The sequence below is a fragment of the Arachis stenosperma genome, chromosome 8, assembly GCF_014773155.1.
Source record: "Arachis stenosperma cultivar V10309 chromosome 8, arast.V10309.gnm1.PFL2, whole genome shotgun sequence".
In the NCBI taxonomy this organism is placed as follows: Eukaryota; Viridiplantae; Streptophyta; class Magnoliopsida; order Fabales; family Fabaceae; genus Arachis; species Arachis stenosperma.
Genome location: NC_080384.1, coordinates 32,085,678 through 32,113,552, shown reverse-complemented (window position 1 = coordinate 32,113,552; position 27,875 = coordinate 32,085,678). Strand labels below are relative to the sequence as shown.

Below are 27,875 nucleotides of genomic sequence, written 5' to 3'. Positions count from 1 at the left end.
GATGAGAGTCTCTTAGATAAATTGCCAGTTTAATCTATCATATGCCTTCTCTAAGTCGATCTTGATCTCCATATATCCAATCTATCTTTTTTTTGTCCTTATTGTATGAATAACTTCCTAAGCAATTAGAATATTATCCATGCTCTGCCTCCCCAGAACAAAACTGCACTGAGATAGACTAATAAGTTTCGGCATAATTACTTTAAGCTTGTAAAAAATGATTTTAATGATCAGGTTATACGTGACGTTGCATAATCCAATCGGCCTGAACTGACTACAAGATTCTGGGTTGTCTTTTTTTGGAATAAGGGAGATGAAGGTGTTATTGACTGCCTTGATTTCCTCATGGTCTACGAATACTTTCTTCACCCCACTCTGCCAAAGGCCATTTAACCGATCCCAGTTACTCTGGTAAAATATCGGAGGTAGGCCATCAGGTCCTGGAGCTTTCCAAGCACCCATAGCAAAGAGGGAGAAGAAATCTCTTCTTTGGTTACCATATTGTCTAGTCGACTTCTCTCCTCGTCAGTCAGTGGAGGAAACAAGTCAGGTGCCTCCAACTTCTCATAAGGCATTTCCTCTATGTATAAATTGCAAAAGTGTTGTATCCCAAGATCTTTAAATTATTGGGAATCATCTATCCAAACTCCTTCATTATTCTTTAACATAGTCACTTTATTCCTCTTCCTTCTAGAAGTGGCAATGTTATGGAAGTAGGAGTTATTTTGTCTCCAAAGTTAATCCACTTACATCTTGAGCACCGCTTCCAGTAAATCTCTTCCTGAATCAGCACTACCTCTAGCTACTTCCATAGAGAGAATTGCAAATTATCTAAGAAAGGGTTTACTTCAAACCGAAGAGCAACAGAAATGCCATCCAATCTTGCAAACAGTCGGGCTTTCCTTTTAAACAAGTTCCCAAATACGTTACTGTTCCAATGCTTGGTGCCTCCATAAACTTTGAAATATTTTGATTCAAGAGCCCATTTTTCTGCCAGTTACTCTCTAGGAATTTCTTAAATTTCACATGTTTTTCAAGCTGCAATAAATCTAAAAAGCCGAGAAGAAGATCCGCCACTTAACTCACCAAGATGAAGAAGAATAGGAGCATGATCAGACTTTAATTTCGGAAGATGTTTCACTACTCTTGATTAAATCTTTGGGACCATGCATCGTTAGTAATATATATATCTAGTCTTCTTCTAATTAATCATCTTTGTCAAGTGAAAGGTTGGCCTTGAAACCCCATATCTTGCAACCGATATTCTAAGAAACAATCCGCAAAGTGCTATTGGTCTCTTGATAGCTGAGAGTTACCCCTTGTATCTGCCATTGATAACACACTATTAAAGTCACCGGCCACACACCACTCACCTTGTAAGGAATCATCAATTCTCAATAAGCCTTCCCACAGAGCAGACCTAAGCCTAAAATGAGGGAAACCATAAACCACCATCAAGTGCCAAACCTGATCTGTACCATACGCTACCTTCAAGTGTACAAACTATCTATGAGACTCAATAACATCAACCAGCTATTAGAGTTCCACAGTATCCAGATGCCTCCAGAAAAACCAACTCCTTCTTCAAGATGCCAGGTTGAAAACCCAAACTTTCTAGTAATATTACCTGCTTTCGCACTAGAGACATGCGTTTCAAGCAAGCAAACGAGGTTAGCGTGGTATCTACAACACACCTCTCGCACTGAATTGGAAAAACCCTTGCTTCCAACCCCTCTGCAATCCTATGCTATAATATTAATAAAAACTCACTTAGAGAGAAAGAAATATGAGACATAGTCAATTTTGACCAAGACTGAGAGCTTTGGTGGGTTGCTCTACCACTATACTCGACGAATTATCCTAAACAGGGGTTGGAATGCTCATTGACGATGCAGTTATCCCTACCCCAGGTGCACTTGGGTCTGGTGGGTTTGCCGTCACGAGCTTCGACCCATTCCTATAGCAAATTTCTTCAACCACTATGAGATCTTCCTAGGATGACAAAATGTGTTCGAACATATGGGATACCTCCCAAAGCTAACGCATCGTCTCCCACCAAATTTCTTACATGTTTAAGCATTTTCAGCGTCGCCCAATAGTCTTCTTATTTTTTCATCAATTCCTCTATTTGATTGGATGTTATTACTTCCTTGTCTTTCTTTCTTGCGGTCTCTAAAATTTGAATGCTTCCTTTCCTCATACCTACGCTATCATTCATTACAGTTTTACTCTCCTTCTAACCGACCTGAGGTTGGCTTTTACTAAATGGGCCTATTTTTGGGGTAGACTATTTTTTTATCTATTTGGGACATTGACTTGAGGTTGTTTGACCCCTCCGTCCATTTTTTGTGCTTGAACATAATCTGAGACATGAGCCTCCTCATTCTCTAAAATCTGAAAGTGCAATCCAGAGCTATGCGTCTTTTTTTTCCTAGGTCAATAGCATCCTTATTATGAGTCGGACTTCGTTGGAATTTTTTCACTAACATCCACGGCCCAAACATATTAAAAGTTTTCTCTGTCTTTTTATTATCTCATGCTCCTGATATTTTGGAGTTTGCATCCACAGTCTTTGCTGATAGGGCATCTGAGTTTGAGGAGTTTGGAACCAAACCAGAATTATCCACTCCCTCCACTTGAGGAGAAACAATTGGAGCTTTCTCAGTCAACCCCAGTGACAACTCAATATCCTTCCCCTGATTTCCTTCTTGATAAGCTTCTAATATATGGCCATACTTGCCACATCCAAAGCATATCAAGTGCAATCCTTCATATTCAACTCTAAAATCTTGTCCCAACACCTAAATTGCTAGCACCAACTTTTACCTGAGATCAATTTTGACGCACAAGTGTGCAAACTTTACCCTAGAATGGATGGAAGTGTTTTGGTCTACTTTTAACATTGTACCAAATTTTTCCCCTACTCTCCAGAGAAATTTTTCAGTATATAATTCTACCAGAAGTTCTGAGATTCTTATCCACACTACTAATTTTTGCATTGCCTCCCCAGACGGTTGAAATAGGGGTCTCTGACACTGCACTAAAAGATATTGATCTATTAGTTGCCAAAGTCCTTCAAAGGGTGCAAGTTGATAATTTCCTCCATCCATAAACCAAACCAGAAAGAAATTCCATGTGAGATCAATGATCTTCGCCTCCCTATTCCGAGACCAAACTCGCTTCATCCATGACTCCATTTTACGATAACTAAAGCTTTGTCTGAGTAATTTAACAATTAATGAACACTTCCATGGTTTACACCAATCCTCTTACTCTTCTATGACACCTCACTATAGGTTTTGGATCGAAGGGAGCCTGAGCCTCATAGGGCATATCCTTAGTCTCACATTGGTTATAATCTTCGGCCACTAGTTGATAGATATCTTCCTACGATAGCACCATTCCAATACCATCCTACAGCAAGATATCCTTATACGAGTATGCCCCAGTACGGGCACCTATTTCGTTCACAATTGTAGTTGGCGTATTCTTTTCAGTGACCATATCCATCATAACTTTATTAGAGGTTATTTTCTCCACCAGCATGTTCACCTTATCCCCAGCCTCTATAAATTCAATTTCTACATCTGGCAAAGATTCATCTCCATTCGGTTTGGCTTTCTTGATGCTTTGCAGTAGCAGATTTTCCTGGGATGAGTGCTTCTCCGACGTAGTTGCCGGATTGCTTCCCATTCTTTCTTTCTAAATAGAAAACAAAGAAGAAGCACGAGGAGAGAACCAAGTCTAGGACCCACAATAGTAGAGGGAAGGTAGAGCAAGTGCCAGGGGTGGCTAAACCTCCAATGATGATGGTGCAGCAGGGCACAGCATGGTGGGAGAGACACCAGCGCCTTGGACCCGCGACAACAGCGACAGAGCAGGTGTACAACAATGATGGGAGAGCAATGAAATCCTTTTCCGAAGATGACGGGAGATTAGAGGAACCAGAGCTCAGGCCTTGCGACGACAGAAAAAAAGCCTGTAGATGCACAGAGATGATGGAGGAGCAACAAAGGACTGGCCCAATGGCGACGAAACGGCTAAAACCCAACGACGACAACGAGGCAGAACCCCAATGACGATGGCACCACAAGCCCTAGCAGAAAGAGACAGATTTCGGTCATTATTATTATTATTATTATTATTATTATTATGTGCATGTGTAGAAGTATGTATAAAAATGTGTACTCACAAGTAAATTCATATAATAAAATTCTCAACTTTCTATAATGATGATCACTCGAAGTGCAAAAATAATATTTTTCTTTTAGAAATGATACCATAATTTAATATATTTATTCACGACCTATTTTAAAATCTAATCAAATACATTTAATATTTCTTTACAATGTTCAATAATCGACGATTATGATCGTGGTCAAAATTAATTAATAATGCAATAGCTCATAATAATTATAATAGTATATAATAATTTATCTTTATCTTAGATGTCTTGCTAAAATGAGTCCTACGACCACATTTTAAAGATAATATAAAAAAATATTGCAAAAAATTGTTAAAAAGAATATTTTATATTTTATATACATTAAATACATACAAATCTGAAAATTTTGTATGATCAATACTACATTTTTAGTTTAAGACATCATTTAAAAATAAAAATAAAAATAGTCACTAAATTAACTACTATGTATTTGTATATAAATATATATATTATTAACTTATTTTTAATATATATTTTATATTTCAATTTGTATTTTATACTAATAACTAATTTTAATAGTTGATTCTAATATAAGGAGTGCTACACATACAAGTCTTTTTGACTTACAAGTCTTACAAGTTGCTACACATACAGACCTTTTAATGCGTTATTCAACCGTTTCCTGTTTTCAAAGCGCTATACTCAGAACGGTTCTTCTTCTTCTTCCTCTTCCTCTTCCTCTTCCTCTTCTTCTTCTTCTTCGTTTTTTTTTTCGATTTTCCTGTTTTCAAAGCGCTACACTCAGAACGGTTCTTCTTCTTCTTCCTCTTCCTCTTCCTCTTCCTCTTGTTCTTCTTCTTTTTCTTCTTTGTTTTTTTTTTATTTTCATGGTTTCTGAAATTAAGCTTTGAAATCGTTTTGAAGAAGAAGAAGCAGCAGAAGATGAGGAGAAAGAGAAAGAGTTTTGAATTATGCAACGAATTTTGGGTGTATTTTCGTAATCCTTTGGGTGTATTTCTATAATCCTTTTGAAGATAATGGAACTTCAGAAATACACCCAAACGATTACAGAAATACACCCAAATGATTACAAAAATTCACCCAAAACGATTATAGAAATACACCCAAAGGATTACAGAAATACACCCAAAAGATTACAAAACTACACCCAAAGGATTTAAGAAATACACCCAAAATTCGTTGAAGTATATCTTATGCATAATTCAGAACTCTTTCTCTTTCTCCTCCTCATCTTCTGCTGCTTCTTCTTCTTCAAAAACGATTTCACCATGAAAAATCGAAAAAAAAAACGAGAAAACAGAGAGAAAAGAACGTAAATGAAGAAGAAGAAGAAGAGGAAGACGAGGAAGAAGAACGTGTAGAAACGAAAGAAAAGAAGAAGAAGAAGAGTAAGAGGAAGAAGAACGTGCAGCAAGAAGAAGAAGAGAAGGAGAAAGAGAAGGCAAAAAATGAAAGAAAAGAAGAAGGAGAAGACGAAGAGGAAGAAGAATGGTTCGAAGCGCGTTTTGAGTTAGTTTTAATTGAACTTGTAAGGTTTACAAGCTTTAATCGCTTGTATGCGAAGAATAACTGACAAACCCCATTTTGAGGGTTTATCTTGTGCTGATTTCAGGGGTTTTATCAATGATTCCACACACCTTCTATATGAAAATACAAGATTTTGCATTCCTTTCCTAGTTTTGCCTCATGAATGAAAACATGCTTATTTTGCACTAAAATAGATACATCTCTAATCTTCTCTTGATGCCATTCGATGCCGTGACTTGTGTGTTAAGTGGTTTCAGGATATAGAGTAGGAATGGACCGGAAGAGAGAAGGAAGACGGGTGCAAAGGAAAGAAGCATGAGAGTTGAGCCTTGGGAATTTCTGCATGGGCGCGTGCGCGCACCTGGCGCGTCCGCGCGGACAGAGCAGCGTGAAGCCGAGACTAAGAGCCAAGCCACAAGCCGGCTTGAGTAGCGGCTAAGCCAGGACCTTCATGGACGCGCACGCGTACATCACGCCTTCGCGCACTTTACAAGACGCCTCGATGGCGCGTACGCGTACCTTGCGCGTGCGCGCCAATTTGCGAATATGATTTTTTAGAAGTCACGTGACTTAGGCGTGGAGGTAGTTAAGAATCCCACTTTTGGGAAAATGCCTTGGCGGGAAAAGCTTAAGAAGACCAAAGGAGCAAGGGTTAAGGACACTTAGTTTATTTTCTAGAATTAGATATTTTTTGAGGAGAGTTAGTTACACTTTTGGAGAAGAAGAGGGAGATTCCAAGCTTTTCACTAGGGTTCATCTTCATCTAATTTCTGAATTTTCAATGACTTTTTGGTGAGATCCATTACAATTCCCACTCCGTTTTGTTCATGTCATAGATTTTCTTCTCCAATTTCAAGTAGTAGTTGTAATTGATCAACTCTCATAGATCTAGAATTCAACTTTGTAATTTTGGATTTCATCCATACTTTGAGAATGTGATTTCTATTGTTACTCTTTGAGACTTGTTGTTAGATCCTTGTGTTGCAATACTTTCAATTCTACTTTTCTTCTCATTTTACTATGACTTTCTTTTTCGCTCATCACATGTTTGATAAAATGTCAATACTAGCTATGGAGTAGAATTTTTACACTTGGCATAGGGTTTGGTCATTGGAAGAGGTTGAATAGTTGTATCACTAGTTGATTTGGAATTAGGGATTGCTAGTTGGCTTGGAGGGCACTAAAGCTAGTTTTCCATTAGGTGAAGCTAGGACTTGTGACTCAAGTTGATTGTGTTCATTTGAACTTCCTCTATATTTAGGGGATAACTAAATGAAGCAAGGCCTAATTGTTGTCAACATTGAATGGATTATAAGGATGGAACTTCTAATGCCAACCCTAAGCCAAGTCTTTTGATAATTGATTGTTTGTTTCTCATCACTTTGCTAAACCTTTCAAAGAATTCCAACAAGGCTTACCAAATCAATAAGATGCACACTTTGGCAATTCCAAGGGAGAACGACTCGGGAGACTAGTACTCTCGGATATAGATTGTAGATTTGTTTGATGATGGATTTTGCGTCGGTTTAGACTATACTACGATTGATCACTTGATAATTTCTATACCGGCAAAAATTCATTTGTCAATAACTCATTCTAATATATATCTAGTATGGTCAGGGACGGATCCACTCATGTGGGTGCAGTGACGAACCCAGAAAATTTATGTTGGGGGGACAAAAATAATACACATTAGTACCAAAATATATATTAATTTAAATTTAAAAATATAAAAGTGCACATTAATTATTCGAATGCAAAAAAACCAAAAATTACATTAGTTGCTAACTTTCTTCGCTTCAAATCTTGAAGGTACTTCTCTTCTTGTTTTCATATTTTGAAAATGTTGAATAATTGTTTCATTATCAACTTGATTGAATGTCTCTCTTTCTATATATGTAACCAACAATCATTCAACCACTCATCTCCCATTCGATTACGAAGTCGACTCTTTATGATATTCATTGCAGAAAATGTTCTCTCAACTGATGCCGTTGCCACAGGTAGAATCAAAGCTAATTTCAACAGAAGAAATACCAATGGATAAACAATATGCTTTTTTGTCTCAACTAACTTTTGAGATAATCCACTTATTCCATTTATATTTGAGAATTGATCATCAAGACGCATATCCAATATAAAATTCTCAAGTTGACTATCAAATACCAAAAGTTGAGTAGAAAAGAATTCATGTGGATAAAATTCAGCTAAACAAAGTAACTTCTCCTTATCAAATGCAAAAAATGAGTCACTTGGATTCAAATAAGCTATAAAAAAAAGTAGCTCGGTATTTACCTCTGTAAAATGATTGTTAAGCTCTTGAAGTTGTCTATCAATCACTTGATAAAATAATTCAACTTGAAAATGATGCAAGTTTGAGACCTTTTGAATTTTGCACCTTGATCTTCCTTGTGTTACAAATATATCATTCATATTTGGAGCAAGAATATTGTGACTATCACAAAATAGTGAAACTTCATTGAGCAAAGAGGACCAACCATCGTCTCTTATACTTTGCAATCTTTGCTTGGACACTTTAACCAATGTCATAGCATTTATAATGTCTTGATCACTTCTTTGTAGAGCTTGAGACAACTCATTAGTAACTCCTAATATACTTTTCATCAAATGTAAATTGAATACAAATTCAAAAGATTGAATATGATTCAATAATTGGCATGCTTCACCTCTTTGTTCAGGATTATTTCCATCTTCCTCAATGACTTCAAGAACTTCTACCACGGAAGAAAAAATAGAAATCAAGCTAAGTATTGTACCATAATGTAAGCCCCATCGAGTATCACCTACCTTTTTCAATGTTGTTTCTTGATTTAAGCCACGCCCACTAGAAACATCTCCATTTTGTAATGCAACAATTGTCTTTTGCATTTGACTTTCACGAAGCATGTCTTTACGTTTACAAGAAGCTCCAACAATATTGCACAAACTAGCAAGTAAATTAAAAAGTAGTGTAATTTCGACCTGTTTCTTTGCAACAACCACAAGTGCTAATTGAAGTTGGTGAGCAAAACAATAAACATAAAAAGCACAAGAATTTTCTTTCAAGATCAAATTTTTTAAGCCATTAAATTCTCCCTGCATATTAGTAGCTCCATCATAACCTTGTCCACGTATTCTTGCTAAACTTAAATTATGCTTTGCTAATAAATATTCCAAAGCTACTTTTAACGACAATGCATTTGTGCTAAAAACATGGACAAGGCCAAGAAATCGCTCCATTACAATCCCTTCTTTGTTCATATACCGCAAACAAACAGCCATTTGCTCTTTAACAGAAATGTCTCGAGCTTCATCAACTAAAACAGCAAATAAATCTTCTCCAAGATCATCAATAATAACTTTAATAGTTTCACTTGCAGCAGCTTTAACAATATCTTTTTGAATTTTAGGTGCTACTAGTTTAAGGTTTCCACGAGCATTTTTGAAAACACGATCAATCTCTGTATTATGTTGAGCAAGAAAGTCAAGAAGCTCCAAAAAATTACCTTGATTATTTGAATTGTGCGATTCATCATCACCACGAAAGGCCAATCCTTGTCGCAATAAGAACCTAATGCACTCAATTGTTGCTGTTAAGTGAGTTCGGTAATCTCTTTTAGCTTGGTCTGAATGCTTTTGAAAAACAACTTCAACATGTTGCTTTTGCTTCATGAGTGCTTCGCATTTTCTTCAAGCTTGATTATGAGCACTATCATGATTTCCAACATGTGTTTGTAATCGCTCCTTCTTTTTCCAATTTGAAAAGCCCTCTTTTACAAAAGTATCACCACTCACACTATCAGGTTTCATAAGATAGCAACAGAGACAAAAGACAGCATCTTTTGAAATACTATATTCCAACCAATTGCCAAATTCATCAAACCAATCAGCATTAAATCTACAGAGAGAAGTTCCAAAATATGTTTGTGGAAAATCATGTTCTCTTGGTTGACAAGGACCTTTTTGCAAATAAGCTCGTCTAACTTCATCTCTGTCATTTGGATCATAATTTGAAATTTTGGGTCGTTGTCCAGGATCAGCTACCAGACTTTCCACATTGAATTTTAAGAACTTCTTTTTATTAGAAGAGACTAATGGAGTGATTTCAGATTCTAGTGGTAGCTTTTTTTTGAAATATTTTTCCATTACTATTTCTAAAAATAAAAATATATATATTCTAAATTAGTAAATTGATCAATTCACTTTAAAAATTTATAAGCAATATAATTACATATAATAGAATAGAATGAAAGATAAACAAATAAATAATAAGGATCACTAAATTGAGAATAAAATAAAATATATAAATTTATGAAGAGAATAAAAAAATAGATTAATACCTAAACTATAATTGTTTGAATTAAAATTTGCAATTGAAAATATCAAAAAGAGAAACAATGAAATTAAAAGATACATAGAGTCATAGAGAGCTATACAAAACAAAATAGAGAATTTAAAATTTATCTTTTGATGAAGAGAAGATGACCACTAGACAAGGAATAGAAAAAGAAGATTGAAAATATGAAACTAAGAAAAGGATTTAAGAGAATAAATGAGTGACGGTTAGGATTTAAAAATAGAAGACTAAATTTAATTAGGTTAACTAATAGTCAAAATCATAAAAAGATAAAATGGGCTTAGACTTTTAATAATTGGGCTTAATTTATTTGTAGTGAGGTCATTTAAAATTTAAAGTGGGGGCATATTATATATATATATATATATATATATATATATATATATACATTTTTTTTGTTTAAAATTATCAAATGTCACTGGGGCAAGTGCCCTCCTCCCCCATTCATGACAATGGGTCCGTGCCTGTGTGGGTGTGGGGGTAACCGTCCCACTACAATTTGGAATTTTATTGAGTAGTATATAATAATAATATTTATTTGTCCCCGCTATGGTGGATGATTACTCTAGATTTAGTTGGGTTCTTTTCTTATATTAGCTCACAAAAATGTTGCGTTCTATGCTTTCTCCTCTCTTTGCAAAAAGATCCAAAATGAAAAAGATTTAAAAATTGCCCACTTGAGAAGTGATCATGGAAAGGAGTTTGAAAATCAAAATTTTATCAAATTTTGTGATGAATTTGGAATAACACATAACTTTTCATGCCTAAAAACACCTCAACAAAATGGTTGTTGAAAGAAGGAATAGAAGCCTTCAAGAAATGACCAGGGAAATGCTTTGTGAAAATGATATTCCAAAGTTTTTGTGGGCTGAAGCTGTAAATACAACTTGTTATATTTTAAATAGAACCATCATTAGAAAAGATTTAAGAAAACTCCATATGAGCTTTGGAAAGGAACCCCACCTAATCTTAAGTATTTCCATATTTTTGGATGCAAATGTTTTGTACTTAACAATAAAGAAAATCTTGGAAAATTTGATCCAAGTGTTGTGTTAGATGATGATGCAGGTAGTGAAACTGATGTGAACCAACAAGTCAATCAAAAAAATCCCAAATCTATTCCAGTTGTTGAATCTATCTATCCCAAAACTTCTCTTCAGAATGAAGGAGACATTTCTGTTTTGTCTCCTGAACAAGCTAGAGAATCCAGAACAGAGTTGCCTACTAAAACTCGTCAAGGTAGAATCTTTCCTCAAAGGCCACATGAATGGAAATTTCTGAAGGATTACCCTCATGAATTCATCATTGGAGATCCTTCACAAGGCATAACCACTAGATCCTCAAGCAAGAAGCAAATGGAATCAAGCAATGTGGCCTTCTTGTCCCAATTGAAACCTCTTAATGTGAAGCAAGTTCTTGAAGACCCATCATGGGTTAAATCCATGGAAGAAGAGCTATCACAATTTGATAAGATTAAGGTTTGGACCCTTGTACCGAATCCATATGGTAAAAAGGTAACCGGTACAAAATGGATTTTCAAAAATAAATTGGGTGAGGATGGTAGTGTTGTTCGTAACAAGGCTAGACTAGTGGCCCAAGGTTACAATCAAGAGGAAAATATTGATTTTGATGAGTCATTTGCTCCGGTAGCAAGAATGGAAGCAATTAGGTTGCTTCTTGCCTATGTTGCCCACAAGGGCTTTAAAATGTTTCAAATGGATGTCAAATGTGCTTTTCTTAATGGTTTTATAGATAGGGAAGTATTTGTGGAACAACTCTCCGGTTTTGAAAGCAAAGATTTTTCAAATCATGTTTTTAAACTTTCAAAGGCCCTTTATGGTCTTAGGCAAAATTTTAGAGCTTGGTATGAAAGGTTTAGTACCTTCTTGTTGAAAAATAATTTTCAAAGGGGTACCACCGATACTACTTTGTTTATAAAAGAATCTAATGATGATATTTTACTTGTTCAAGTTTATGTGGATGATATTTTGTTTGGATCGGCCAATGAATCTTTGCGTGAAGAGTTTGGAAAACTAATGACTAGTGAGTTTGAAATGAGTTTGATGGGAGAATTAACTTCCTTTCTTAGTCTTCAAATCAAATGAACTCCTAGTAGTATCTTTATTTACCAAGAAAAATATGCCAAAGAGTTAATCAATAAATTTGGTCTAGAAAACTCCAAACCAATGGAAACTCCTATGCATCCAAACACTAAACTTGACAAAGATGAAAGTGGTAAAGATGTGGATAAAACACGGTATAGAGGAATGATAGATTCACTTATGTATCTTACATCCTCTAGGCCGGATATTGTTTAAAGTGTGGGTGTGTGTTCTAGATTTCAATCTCATCCAAAAGAATCCCATCTTTCAGCTGTCAAAAGAATCATTAGATACATTAAAGGCACATGTAATCTTGGCTTATGGTATCCTAAATCTGACGAGTTTTGTACAGTAGGGTTTTGTGATGCAGATTATGCGGGAGACCGAGTGGATAGAAGAAGCACGTCTAGAATGTGTTGCTTTCTTGGAAGTTCACTTAACATGTGGTCAAGCAAAAAGCAAGCAACTGTTGCTTTATCTACGGCTGAAGCCGAATACATATTTGTGGCTGCTTTTTGCTCTCAACTTTTATGTCTTAAAACTCAATTGGAATATTACAAATTGAAAATCAATAATATACCTTTGTTTTGTGATAATATGAGTGCAATAAATATTTCAAAAAATCCTGTATTGCACTCTAGAACAAAGCACATTGAAGTGAGATATCACTTTATTAGGAAACATGTGCAAAAGGGTACTATTGATATCCAATTTGTAAAATCTGAAGAGTAACTTGCTGACATTTTCACTAAACCTCTGTGTGAAGACAGATTTTGTTCATTAAAAAATAGTTTAGGAATGATAGATTTAAGTTCTATTGAAAAACTGTGAATTTCATGCCTCTGTTTGTTTTTGTCTCGTAGGCAGTAGGGAGACAAATATGGGCAAGTGATGAACTCTTCAAAGGAAGACTTGTATAAAACCTAGAAAATTTGTGGATTAAAAATGAAGAACTGTGCCTTATTGTCCAGCATGCTGTAACCACCTTTTGGGCCTATGTAAGACAAACTTAGTTCACATGATATGGGCTCATTATCTTTAAATCATAAAAATCTGTTAATTTTTGAAATTAATTTGTCAACATGCCATCACTTTACTCCATTTCAAGTCATGTCAATTTTAATCTTTTGTCATTCCTGGTGACTTGTATTTTCAATTTTCATGTTTTAAAAAATTTAAACTAATTTTTGAAAACCTTTTTCATTAATGATTTTGCTTTAAAAGAGAAGGTTTGTTCCTAGCATTAATGACAGCTCTTTTACTCCTAAAAAACGGATTATATCAGAGGCTAGCTGTTTGTGACACCCTTGTTCTTTATGCTGTTTTGAACTCCATTTCCATATCTTTAGCTTACTTTATGATTCGTCATATGCGGGACTGTGTGAAAAGTGATAAAAGGAGTAACTTGCCATATGGTATGTTTTTTACTTGCTTGATTGAGCATTTTAATGTTGATTTGAGTAATGAGCCTGTTGAGAATAAAGTGTCCACAATCGAAGGTGGTGGTATACCGCAACATGCTAAAGATAAAGATGTTCTCTTAGAATTTGCTGCCATGTCCAAGCAAATGGTAAAATCCAGTAAAGAAGTTAGAAATCTTGCAGTGCAAAATGAAAGGCTTGGCTTAAGTCTCATGAAAGGGTAAACTTGCTCTTAAAGCATTTGGATTCTATTGATGAGGACATGGCTCATTTCGAGACAGAAGATGATGTTCTAAAATCTGATGTTGAGTCTTCTGATGCCTAAGATTTGCTCCCTGATGTGTCTGCTGCTGAACACTTTTATTTTGTTATCTTTGAATTTATTTTCAGTTGAACTGTGAACTATAATTAATTACTTTGATATTGTTTACGTTTTACATATTATGGACTGCATTGCTTTTCTATATTTTGTTTGCATGGTCCCTTCTTGATGACAAAAGGGGGAGAAAAAGATTGAAAATAGGGCTGAATTGAAACTGAAATTGGGGTTGTTGGTTGCTCCGTTTTATTATTTTTGTATGCTATGTTTTATTATTTTGCTCTATTTTGTGCTCTGTTTGTGTTATGTTTTGAATCTTTATTTTTGAGCACTCTGTGTTAGTGGATTAATATCAACTTGAGCCTTGATTATTTTGATAAATGTGTTTGCTCAAGTATAAATATTTTTCTTGATAAAATATAGCTCTGTAATTAAAGGTTCTATGTTTTGAAATTTTTATCTTTTTGGAACTTTTAGAGCATGCATACAGGTATCGCTTTCTTGAATATTTTTTGGTAATTAGACACACATTAAGGGGGAGCATATTGAACAAAAGAAAGGGGGAGAAAACGTGAAAATCTTCAAAGGGAAGTTTTCTAATCCTAATCTTTTCAATTCAGTTTTAATAATGTTTGTCATCAAGGGGGAGATTGTTGAGTTTAAAAAGATGAATATTATTAAAATATAAATTAAAAAATTATTAATGTTTAAACAATTAAATTACTTCTAATTGTTTGGTTGATATTTTTGTTAGTGTGCAGGAAGAATAAATTAATTTTTTATTGGACCAAAAAACTAGAACAGCCTAATTTTATCAATAAATTAATTTAGCCTTGTGCAAAATTAAATCATTCAAAATAGCTGAACCTTGAGATTGAGATAAGCCCAAATCACAAGCCCATGGACTAATATTGGCAAAGCAAAAGAAAAAGAAGGAAGTGGCCCAAGGACTTTAAGCATGCTACGGTTACCTACTCCCATGAACTAATGGATTTCAAATTTTAACTCAATTAAGTTTATGCTTTGGTAACAGGAAGTTAAAATTCAATTTGATTAATTCACATTGAAAGATCCATACGTTACTCTATGCATTGGTAACAAGAAGTAAGAATTCAATTGGGTTTAATTCCATTTATTGCTTCCAAAGTCTTTTCTCTCTTTTCTCTCCTCTCTCTCTTTGCAATTCGGTCACATCCATCAGAGAAGGAAGATTGAAGAAGTTATCAAAAGCCTATGGAAGAAAAAGGCTATGAAAAAGAAAAGAAGATTTTAACTTCATAGAAAGAATATATGAAGAAAGGCATGGCAAGATCTTTGCCATTAAAGGTAAGATTTTGAATAAGAGCTTCAAGATCTCCATACCAAGAAAAGAAAGAATCCGTCTCTGTCAGAGAAGAAGATGTCAGTTGCAAAAGCTCACTTTCATTTTTGTTCATCAAAGAAAGAAGGTAGCCGCCGAGCTACACGTAGGAAGAAGCAAAAATGGAAAGCAAGGAGCTGTCCTGGGTCAGAATATTATCAAGGGTCCGAATCCTTTTTTGGAGTCAAAGACAAGATCAAGGGTTCAGATTGAAGGAACTGGATGAAAAAGGTTGAGAGAGGTACATGCATGTTGGTTTTTGGTTTTCTCTCTTTCTTCTCTCTGTCAGAACCGCTGCTGTTTTTTATTGGAGAAGAAGTTGCTTGGTTGAACCGGTTTCAACTTTGAAAGCTTTTTCCATTCTATATTAAGGATGAACGGCCAAGGGTTGAAATGAAGGAGAGAAAGTGTAAAGCACACAGTTCTCATAACTACCTGAAGCTAACAGTATTCTTCTCCTTCAAAGATGTTCATTTTGTTTTCTTTTTCTTAGTATTTTCTGTCTGAGTCTCATGGTAAAAAAGGAAAACATGGTGAGATTTGTAAGAAAAAGTCAGTGAGAGGAAAAAGGCAGTGATCAATATTAGAGAAAAAGCTATAGATGTCTCAGAGTTTCTTTATACATCTGTATGTTGTGTTTCATGATCCTGTGGGGATTTTCTTACAAGTTGCGTTAGCACTTTGCAGTTGAAAGCTAGGTTTTAAGTCCTAGTCAAATTCAGATTGGGTGTAGAATCTGGGTTTGTCCATGATAGGATTAGGTAGATCCTAGGGAAAGAATTGGTGTTTGTAATCTTGTAAAAGATAGTGAAATTCTATTATTGTTGTGATGGAGACTAGATGTAAGCTGCATTGCACTTAGCAGCTGAACCAGAATACTTCTTGATGTGATTCTCTCTTCTCTGTTTTTTCTCTGTGATTCACAGGAGACAAAATGAAAAATGTCTCTCAACTTGTTACGAGGCAAAACAAAAATGTCTCTTAACTTATTATGAGATAAAAAGTGAAAATATCTCCTGAAGTTCCTTTAAAAATCAGAAAGTAATATTCAGCAAAAAGGGAGGCTAAAATTCAACTCCCCTTCTCTTAACCACTTATTACCATCAGGTTATTTGATGATCTTTTGTTCCTTGTGATTGAATTTAGTTATGTGAATCTTGGATTGGAAAGTGATAATTCTGGATTATTAGTGCTAATTTGTCCATCACTGTAGCTTTTTGTAGAAGTTGGTTTCTTTTTGTTTCTTGAATGTGTTAGTTCAATTAGGTTTAGTATCTTTAAAATTGAAGAAAGAAGAGAACATGTCATTGATGCCATTTGTGCCACTCTATCTGGCAGCAGTAGCAAAAGTACGTAGGTTTCATTGAGTATCCGCTGAAGAAAGTTATTATTTTTGTGGAAGAATAGGGATAGTCTATGCTAATTGGCAGAAAGGCTTCTGTAGTTCTGTGTCTCTTTTGGAAAAAAAATCTATGTTGTCTAAGAAATTATGCTACATTGAGCATCTGATTTTCTAGTTGGCTGGGTCGTGTTAATTAAAAAAGAAAAAATTATATAGAGCACTGCTGCTAGCATTGTTAGGTTGGAATATTTGTGCCAATATAGAATCAGGAAAACAAATAAAAAGTAGAATAAAGAACAAACAAATACACAGCAATTTATGTGGTTCACAGAAGTTTTACATGGCAAGATATAAACTCCCCTTTGAATATTTAAGAGAAAACTGTAGCTCTATTTCTTTTTATTAGTTTTCTTGATAATTAATTTCCAGCAGGCTTGCTCCTTCTTTCATTATTTTTCTGTTTGTGTTGAAATGGATTTTGTAGTTGAGATGCTCAACTTTCAGCACTTTCACCGAAATTGTAGGCTATAGTGCTTCATTTGTTATCAGTTCCTATCCCCTAATATGAATGCATCAACAATAAATCCATGCAGATTACCATTTTTAACTCACTGGCAATGATACATTTGTTGTGAAATATAGGATATGAGGCACATATTGGAATTTTAAATTAGTAGCACCGGTCGACATCATGTCTTGTACAGGTGTTTTATAGCATAAATATTGAATGTTAGATTTCTTATACATGCGAGACAGTTTTTTTCCTAAAAAGATGATAATAAAAATAGAGCCTAAATATTTTTTTACTAATGCATGTAGCCTCTGTGGTTAATCGTTGCCCTTGTATATCATTAATCTGGTATTCAAAAAGATATTTAGCTAAATGTCATATTATATCATTTATCAATTTGTAGATATTCAGCATTTTTGTATCAATTTGCAAATTTATCATCTCATGATTATTGTTACTTATTGCTTTTGTCATTATGATTGATCCTTCTTTTCTTTCATGCAACATAGAACAGGTTGTTTTGTTGGCTGCTTGAGAAAATTGCAGAATTGGTGCCTATCTTCTGTGTTTAAGGAGCTTGATGATACCTTAGTTTTCTCAAAAGTTTTTTTTTTCTTTATGTAAATGGAATTTTTTTTATTCTTGTTTTTATGCATACATTGGAGTCACCAGCTACAAAAACCATCAATGTACATTTAAATTTTTTTATTTTTTTTTATATGTTGAATTTTTAAATAATTTTTAAAAAAATAAAATTTAATATTACTGTTGGATTTATTGGGGGATAAATCCGACAGTAATAAGTTCTACAATTTCCCCAATTGAGAGTTAATACCCGCCCGCTAAATTTGCCGGTAATTAGCGGCGGATGAAAAAATTATTGAAAAATAATTACCGACGAAATTTATATCGTTGAATTTATTTTGATAGTAATTCCAACGATACTCAACATTTTTTTGTAGTGACTCTAAATTTTAAATTTTACATTCTGAACCTTAAATTCTAAATTATAAAATAATAAATTCTACTCTTTAAATTTTAAATTATAAATCATAAATTCTAAATTCTAAATTTTAAATTTAAGTCATTAATATAAAATATAATAAATTAATAGTTTATATTTGTTAATTAATAAAAAGTGTAATATTCTTTATTTGATAAGCAGCGTTTTAAGATAAACTAGGCATTTATTCCTTTCTTGTTTTTATTAGAAAACAATATAAAATTAGTCATTAATATCATTTACTTTATCTACACTTGCCTAAATATTTATAATTAAATTATTGAAATATACAAGTAAGTTGGAATTAAATAAATAATAAGATTATTGAAATAAAAAAATTTGATAGATTACATTGTTAAAATGTGAATTAGACAGAGATTTTAAATTAGTTAAACTAAGAAAATGGCCAAACTCACGAGTTTTTGTAGGGCAGGATTGGCCACTAGCTTGTCTAGCGGATTATTTCATGAGTGCTATAAAAAAAAATTAATTTTGATATATTGTTAATGTAAAATAATTTTATGTGTATTTAATTGTATAATATCATATCAATAAAAATAACTATTTTTAATATTGATTGTATAAATAATTATCTAAAAAATAGATATAATTATAAATTATGTAAAATATTTTACACTATCAGTACATCAAAATTAAACTCTTAATATATATATATATATATATATATATATATATATAACATTTAAAAATTAAATATCTAAACATACCTCTTTTATTTTTTCATTTTATTTTTTTGTTGTTTTATATATATGTGCTCTAAATTATGTGACACATTTTACATAATTTATTTTATTCTTTACAGTAATTTAAAAACGATATTCTAATAGACAATTTCATTAATATTGAGAATTTAAAAAATTATAAAAAATTATATTATAATTTAACTATTTTTTATTTGTGCTTAAATAATAATTAATTTTTTATCTATTATTTTTATTAAATTAAAGTTTAAGTATTTTTTTGTTTTTAATATTTAGAATTAAAATTAAAATCGTCCTCAATTTTTTTTCTTATTAATACCATTCTCAACGTTAAAAATCGTTTTAAAATCATTTTTTCACATAAAATATTAATTATATGATGATTTTGTCCCTTTTTTTCTCTCTCTCTCTTTCATTCTCTCTCTCCGTTTTCTCCTTTTATTTTCTGTCTACACCATTTATTTTTCATCCTCAATACTCTTTCCACCTCCATCACATTTATGTCTTGGCCTCTTTTTTTTCTTACTGCAAGAAAATTATCACAAATTTAACTTTAACTCTACCCAAAATCAACAACAATAATAAAAGCAAAGAAAAAGTAAATCACTAAATCAAAAAAAAAGGATATAAAAGAAAAAATAGGAGGAAGTAGAGGTTTGGCTAAAATAATCCATAAAATCCAGAAAATAATAACAAATCATTATTTGATCAAGTTATTAACCGCAGGTACACGGTTTGGCTGTTGGCAGCAACGACATCTTTAGCTCATGGCAAAAGTTGCTGGATCAACTACATCTTCTTCTCTTTCACAGACAACACCATGCCTTAGCTAAAATCCTTTTGTTTTTCCTCTATTGGCATCCCTTCTCTGTTTGCAATAACGAACCCCTCCCAGTCGTTCCCTCATTTCTCCTTTCCTTCCATTTTCGCTTTCCTTTCTTCCCATTTCCGTCAGCGTCGCGGGTTGATTCCATTAGTGGCGACGAAAAGCATTGGAGGCAAGCGGAGGAAAAAGAAGAGGAATGGTGGATGGCGAAGGAGATCCATGTGAGAATGAGAAAGAAGTAGAGGAAAAAAGAAAGAGCTTGCAGTTTTTAAAGGAAGAGAGAGAGTGTGGCGTGAAAAGAACGGTGGAGTCTAAGGATAGTCGTGTCTCTTGTCAGACCTAGTGTTTTATATTAAGGGGAAGACTTTTTTATTTTTATTTAATCATAAAATTATTTAAAAAATATTATTTATGAATAAAAAGATGCTTTTATAATGTTTTGTATCATTAAGGATGATTTTAATAAAAAAAAAGGGTCAGAGAAAATTTTGATTTTAACCCAAAACTTTAAGAACGAACAAAATATTTAATCCTTAAATTAATTTTAATAAATTTTATGATTTTAAAAAAAAAGTTAGATTGATTAATCCACAAATCCATTTTAGTTTAATAAATTAAACTTATTGATTTTGTTTCCAAATCTTAGATACTACAATACATTAAGATTTTTTTTTATCAGTTACAACAAGCAAAATTTAAAATCAAAATCTCTAAATAAAAAGAGAAATTATTATATCATCTAATTTATAACTTATTGACAAATTTATTGACTTTAAGTTCAAATTAATTTCAACAGGATTTTGGTTGGACAGCACAGGGGCCAGTAATTTTTGTGATTGTTAGCCATCAACTAACCATCAATGATGATTTGATGGTGTGAGATTGGTGTGAAATTTCATCCAATGGCTCACCTTACATGCTGGCCAAAATTCAATAAAACTGCTGGCCCCCTAGACTTTTCCGCCCACTTTTATATCCATAATAAGCAAAGTACTTAATTTCTTATTTTTACAATATTAAAATATGCAACGCAAATTATTATTTCGATAATAAAATTATTTTTAAATTTGCCGTGTTTTTAGTTGTTGAATATATATATATTCCTCTTGTTTTATGATTGACAGAGTTTTAAACATGAATGTTTTACCTAGAGATATCAGAAAATCTATATCCGCGACGAAAAAACTAATGGAACTCACAAAATTTCTATAAAAACGGAGACTCGTTCTACAAATAAATAGAGATGAGGCGAAAATTAAGGTATCCTTTCTATGGACCTGTAAAATTTCTATAAAAGAAAATTTATTTAAATGCTGATTAAATCTCTAAAACGTCCCTCAAATTTACGATTTTTAATTTTTTAGTTTCTCAGATTCAAAATTTACTATATTAATTCTTAAGATCAATTTTTTGGATATCATATTTATTCTTGAACCCTTTTTAGTACTGAATTAGTGAATGAAATACTAAGTTGGTCCTAAATTATTACGCTAAATACAAGACTAAACGACAGCATTTTGTTTTGGCCCTTAAACAAGACAAAAACGAGAAGACGAAAAAGAGTTTATATGATGTGCAAACCGTTTATCTCCATTCATTTTTCAAAACTACCTTTTTTGTGTGTTGTTTAAGCGTCAAAATAAAACGATTTCATGCCAAAAAGGACTCAAGGACCAATATAGTGCTTGGAGCTGAATTTCGGTGACCAGTATAGTAAATTTTGAATCTGAAAGATTAAAATAGTAAGAAATTTGTTCACAATTTCCCTCTGATCCTTTTCCTCCTCCATTTCCTTCATTTTTCTCTTTTTCAAACATTTCTCTTAATATTTGTGAAATACTCAAAATTTGGCACACGCAAACACATGGAATAGAGACATTAACCGCTTGAACACTACTTAGTACATTGTGGAAGCGACTTTGAGGTTAGTTTTGATCCTTTTCCTCTTTTAAGAGATTAAAGATGTAATTATAGTTAGGATACTTTTATAAATTTAGTGTTATTATATATGTAGACTAGATTATGATGTTATTATTAGAATTTGTTTAGTTGTGTGTAATATACAAATTACTAATAAATTAGTAAATGTTAATTAATTAATTTAATTGATATTTTTAATCAATTGTAATTATTAGTTTTAATTTATTTTTTAAATATTTATTCTATTTTTGTATGTATTAAATAAAACATTATATTTCAATTTTAATTTTCAATATGTTGCATTGATACTTGATAAATTAATTACTAATTGATTTTTTTATAGTTAGTTATCCTGAAATGTGAAATAATTATTTATTGTTAATTTTTATTTTTATATATAAAAATAAAATTATTTACAATTGAAATAAATTTGTTATTTATAGTAGCACTGGCACAAGTTTAGGAACTTAAAAAATTATTTTATTTATTTAATTTTATTTTTTATAATATTTTAATTTTTTTATAATATTATATATCGAGATGCACATCAAAATTAAATTATTTTTTTAAAATATAAAAATATTTATAAATATATCCACAAAAAATATTTTATTAGTTATACGTAATTTTAGTTTGATTTTTTTATTATTTCAAATTATTTACTTAGTTTAATAAAGATAATTTTAGAAATTGGCCTATTATAGAAAAATATTATATCTATCAGAATTTACTTTTTTTTCACAAACAGTTAACTATTAATATTTAAAAGTGTAAACTAAAATATATATTATATTAGATTACTAAACTAAAAAATTATATTAATAATTAAAAATATTATAACAAAAAATAATAAATTTTAACAGTTATTTAATATTTTTCGTTAATTAAATATATATTTTGTGTAACAAGAGAAAAATATAGAAGTAGGATTAATTTCTGCGACCAAACAAATAGATTCGACCAAAAAGAGGCTTTTTTAGATCAGTAGTGAATAACTCGATCTTTTTAAGGAGTATAAAGTACTAATGTCAAGTGATTAAATTTAATTTCCTTCGACATTGCCATCAAGGACCAAAATCAACCTCAAGAACATAGATTAGACGATAAACATAAACTAATAATTAAGTAAACAATACATACAGAATCAAAACATTCCTCAAATGTAATACGCTGAATTGGATGTTTTGTTGTGTACTTCTATCACTTGTGCTGCATAAGAAGCCAATGTACTTACTTTTCCTACTTTATCTATCTATGGTCCTAATTTATTTCCTTTGATTTTCAATTTTTTTTTACTTGTATCTACTTTCTCCTTTAAACTCCACATTTATATTCTGGAATATATATTTTATATTGCTTGTCTTATTTTTTAAAAATCTTAACTCTCAATTTATATCCATATCTCCATGTAGCCACTTTACAATGTATTTATTATCAACCATCATTTGACTTAATGTTATTATCGACAAAAGGAGGTTGGGATACATAAATCATGGGTGACACATGACTTAATGTTATTATAATTTCAGCCTATCTTAATCTTTTAATTTCATAACATCTTAACAATAGAAAAAGAAATAAAATTTAAACTCTTATTTTTCATGTTGTAATAATTTCATAAATGATAAGAAAGAGCTATCTATGTAATTTTTCTATATTGATGTATGCTCCATGTAGGGGTGTTCAAAACCGATCCAGACCGAACAAAACCGATCGAGCGAACCAAAAAAAACCGAAAACCAAAAACCGAAAAAACCGAAAAAATTGTGTTTTGCTGTTTTTATTGCGGTTCGGTTCGGTTTTCGGTTCTGACAATGAAAATCCTAACCGAACCGAACCGAACCGGTTCAAAAAAAACTAAAACAAAACCAACCCTCCCCCTACACCCACCCTCCCACAACCTGACCTAACCTAGCCGCCAACCCTCACATTCACTCTGCGCTCTCCACTCTCAAAACCGACTCCCACTCTCGCAACAGCCAACACCTCCCACTCCCAACCTGCGTGAACCCCTTCCTCCCACCATCTCCCTGCGCCGACGAACCCCTTCCTCTTCCCACCTCCCAGCGCCGCCGAACCCTTCCAGCTTTTACACAGCACCGCCGAACCCTTCGTCCCAGCACCTCCTCGCGGATAGCACCAGCCAACACCATCGTCGCGGAGGCAGCACCACCCCCGCCACCCACAGCATCGTTTCTGGCCTCGCGGAGACAGCACCACCCAGCCACCCACAGCATCGTTTCTGGCCTCGCGGAGACGCGGACAGCACCCGCCACCCAGCCACCGAGTCAAGTCAGATATAGAGCCTCCAATTCAGGTATTCAATTTCTGTTCAATAATCATTGATTCATTGTTGTTCAATTTCTGTTTTAGTGTATATTTGTTGCTGATTTTTGTTCTTGGTTTAATTTGTTGTTGATTTTTGTATATTGTTGTTCAATTTCCGTTTCAGTATATATTTGTTGCTGGTTTTTGTTCATGGTTTAATTTATTTGTTGTTGATTTACTGAAATTGCTTCTGATTGTTGATTTTCTTCTTCCTTCCTTGAATATGTTTCACTTTTATTTCTATTCTGCTGTCTGATTTTGTTGAGCCTCTGTATTTACTTGGACTTTCCAACACCATTTCTTGTAGCTTTCCATTCGATTCAAATTCGTGGCTTTCTTGTTATAAATTTGTTCTTGATTATTGATTGTTGTTTTTGGTTCACTGCCATTATTAAATTTTTAATTTGTTCTTCATTTTAATTTGTTTTTTTATTTTGAGTTTAGGGTTCACTGCTGCTATTATTGATTATTGATGAGGTAATCCTGAATTGAATAAATGTCTTTATTAATTCTGTGGCTGATTGGCTTTGTGGTTGGGTTTTTCGAGTTGATTGCAGTGGTTTATGTAGGGGTTCTTTGTTTTAGACTTGTGAAGGCTAAAAGAATTCAGGACATGGAAAGACAAGCCAATGAAGATTTGGTTCTTGAAAGTAGATGGGTTGGCAATAATAAAATGCCTTCTGCAGCTGTCATAAGAACTCAACCAGTTCTTGAGAGTGGTGTTCAGTAGTTTTTGTTTTTGTTAGTATTGGTTCAATTACTTTACTGCTTTTCTCTTTGGTAAACAGGGATCTTCTATTATTATAAGCAATGAAGAAAGCATTTGTATCTTCATCATAACATGAAATTTCAGTTTTCTTTTTATACTAAGATCACACTACCTTGTTATTACTCCCTTCAATGTCTGGCACTATACTTATTTTTCGCCATGATAAACATGTATTCGATCGTCAAGGAATCATCGAGAACGGACGTGATATATTTGTGGTATTTGTTTATGCAGTTTGTTCACAGCTTCACCAATTGCCACTGTCTCTGCCTGCCTCTGTTCCGCAGTTGTCACAGATTTTAATATATGTTTTGATTTTTTATTGATGAAATTGCTATGCTTTGAATTCTGTTAATGTGAAATTAGGATTAGGTTTAGGGTTTGAATTCTGTAATTGATAAATTTGGATTGAGTTATATTCTTGCTCTGAAATTGAGGTTAGGGTTTGTGAAATTGGGACAATTTAGGGTTTGGTCTCTGTTAAATGTAAATTATTTTTTTTATTTTTTTGTTTATTTAAATCTTTTTTAATAATTAAAAAATCAAACAAACCGAACCGAACCAAACCGATTTTAATTGGTTTGGTTTGGTTCGGATGATCTCGACAAAAAAATCGAACCAAACCGAACCGCAGTCTTAATAAACGATCGGATCGGATGACTTTTTCCTAATTAACCGAACCAAACCGCACCGCGAACACCCCTAGCTCCATGGAGGCGTTTATATATTTATAATTTTCATATCTTCCTCAAGTTAATTATTGAAACAATGTTCTAAATGGTCTTTAAAATTCTTAATTCACTTTAATTTCTCACTTTTTAAAATATTAAATATATTCTTCGTTCTTAAAAATACGAATTTTAGTTAGTTCAAATGTCATTAGCCATTTTAACATTACTGATATGTACAATTAAGTGCCAATTTGATAATTTACTAAATAACATCGTTTAAGTCTAACATCTAATTGTAATAAAACTACGCCATTTCAAACTGAATTTCTCTCTTCTTCAAATAAACAAATCCCAAATGATCCTCTCATTAACCTTACTTGGCCAGCAGCCTCCAAGTGTCTTCGACGGTAAAAATCGGATGTTTGTGGTCTTTGGTGGCAAATAACATAGCAGTGAAGATGTCGCCGACACCAGCACCAGTGGCAACATCGAAGTAATTGGCGATTGTGGCGTTGGTGTCTTTAGATTTCTTCTTGAGAGAATATTCAAGGTAGGCTGGGACTTTACCAGCGAGGATTCTGCGCATGACGCGCGCCACCGTCGATTGAGAGGATGCATATCTTACCACGCTGGTTCTTGAGAAACGATGTTAAGAGTGACAAGGGTTTGCGGTTGAGGAAGTTTCAATTTAGAAACAATGGAGATAGGTATGTGCTTAAGGAACCAGAGCTTATGTTTGTCGTAGCAAAATAAAAAACTTGCTGCATTTCTATCTCATTACTTAAATCTATTTTTCTCTCACAAACTCTTCTTATTCACATCCAAAATTTACCTCTGCAATATAATATTATATTTTATTAGTGAAATATTTATAAAAAAAGATTGGAAAGCAAATTTGAACCTCTTCTAGCTACAAATTATTCTATGGTGGTGATGCTAGTATATATATACATATATAAACACTAGTATTTATTTTTTAAAAAAATAATTCAACGGGGTCAAAAATTATCACAACTCTTTTGATTAGCTGCTTCTCAAAATTGAGAAAACTAATTACTACTCAAGTTTTCAAAGGGAGCCAACAAATAACCAACCAATAGTAACGTGAACAAAACCATAAAATGTCAAATTACTCCACCCAAATGTTGGTATTACTAACATAGTTTTAAGAAAGACAATTAAAAGAGCAAGTACAGGAATATTTAAAAGTTTTGATAAAATTTGTTCCAACACTTTGATTTAAAATATTTTGTTAAGTCTACAGTGAAATTTTGACTTCTAATAAATAAAAAGTAATATGAAATTGAACATTACTCACAATAATATACCCGCTATATAATTATTAAAGAGAAAAAAGAAAGAAAATAAATAATTGTTATGGATGTGAATTTCTTTGATTTTAATTAAATTGAATACATTTTGATTTCACTCATTTATATAGTTTCCTAACTTAGAGAGCATACTACAAAATAGTTTCCTATAAAAGCTCCGATCCTTAACTATCTACCATTTTCTCTCTTCTATCTTTTGTCTGCCTTCTTTTATTTTCTCTCTGCCTTTCTTTTATACTCACATATCAAGAGATGTTCATGTTTAAATTTGATTGACTTTTATCACTACAACTCATCATGCTTCACATAGAAAAGGGAAAAAAACCAATAGAAAATGAGATGGAGAAGAACACCAAAAAAGAGGAGAGAAAGAACTTATTAGAACAAATGATGAACATAAATATTTGAGGATTAGAATTTTACAGTGTGAATAGATTAATTTGGGTGTTTTAATTAAATTTGGGATACCAATTTAAATTGAATTTATTGTGTGTTCACATCAGCACGTAGTTAAGTGCCAACTTGACATTTAATTATACACATCAACGACATTAAAATATCTAGTAACTTTTAGACTAATGGAGATTCTCGATTTTGAAAATGAAGAACTTATTTAGTTATTTTAAAAAGTGGGGGACTAATCTAAAATGAGTTAGAAATTTCAAAGACTATTGTGGGGACTAATTTAAAATGAGTTGGAAATTTTAAAGACCATTTTGAACACTAAATCATTAATTATTATATACACTATTTTTATATTATTACAAATTATTATGTATTGAAAGTTTAATGGTAATGTGTTGATAATATAAATGAACAGCATTTTTTTGGGAAAACTCTTAATTAAGATAACATTAAGATGAGTGTAATATTTTTGCCAATGTAATATCGTTCATGATTGAACAGTTGCGATAATTAATTTTACATTGAAAATTGCATAATAATAATAATAATAATAATAATAATAATAATAATAATAATAATAATAATAATAATAATAATAATAATTTGATTCATATATAGAATTTAACATTGCATAAATTAAAAAAATTCAATATACAATTAACAATATAATTCTCTAAAAGTTATACCTAAATCTTAAATTTTACATTTACTGTAAGAAATATGTTGAATACTATCGGATTTAGCAACGGACGTTACCAATAGATTTTGCAAAATT

At 32.5% G+C, this 27,875-nt stretch overlaps 1 pseudogene; it reads right to left on the bottom strand.

The window, feature by feature from the left end:
- Nucleotides 1-7,603: 7,603 nt before the first annotated feature.
- On the bottom strand, nt 7,604-9,859 carry LOC130945808 (uncharacterized; annotated as a pseudogene).
- Nucleotides 9,860-27,875: the final 18,016 nt, after the last annotated feature.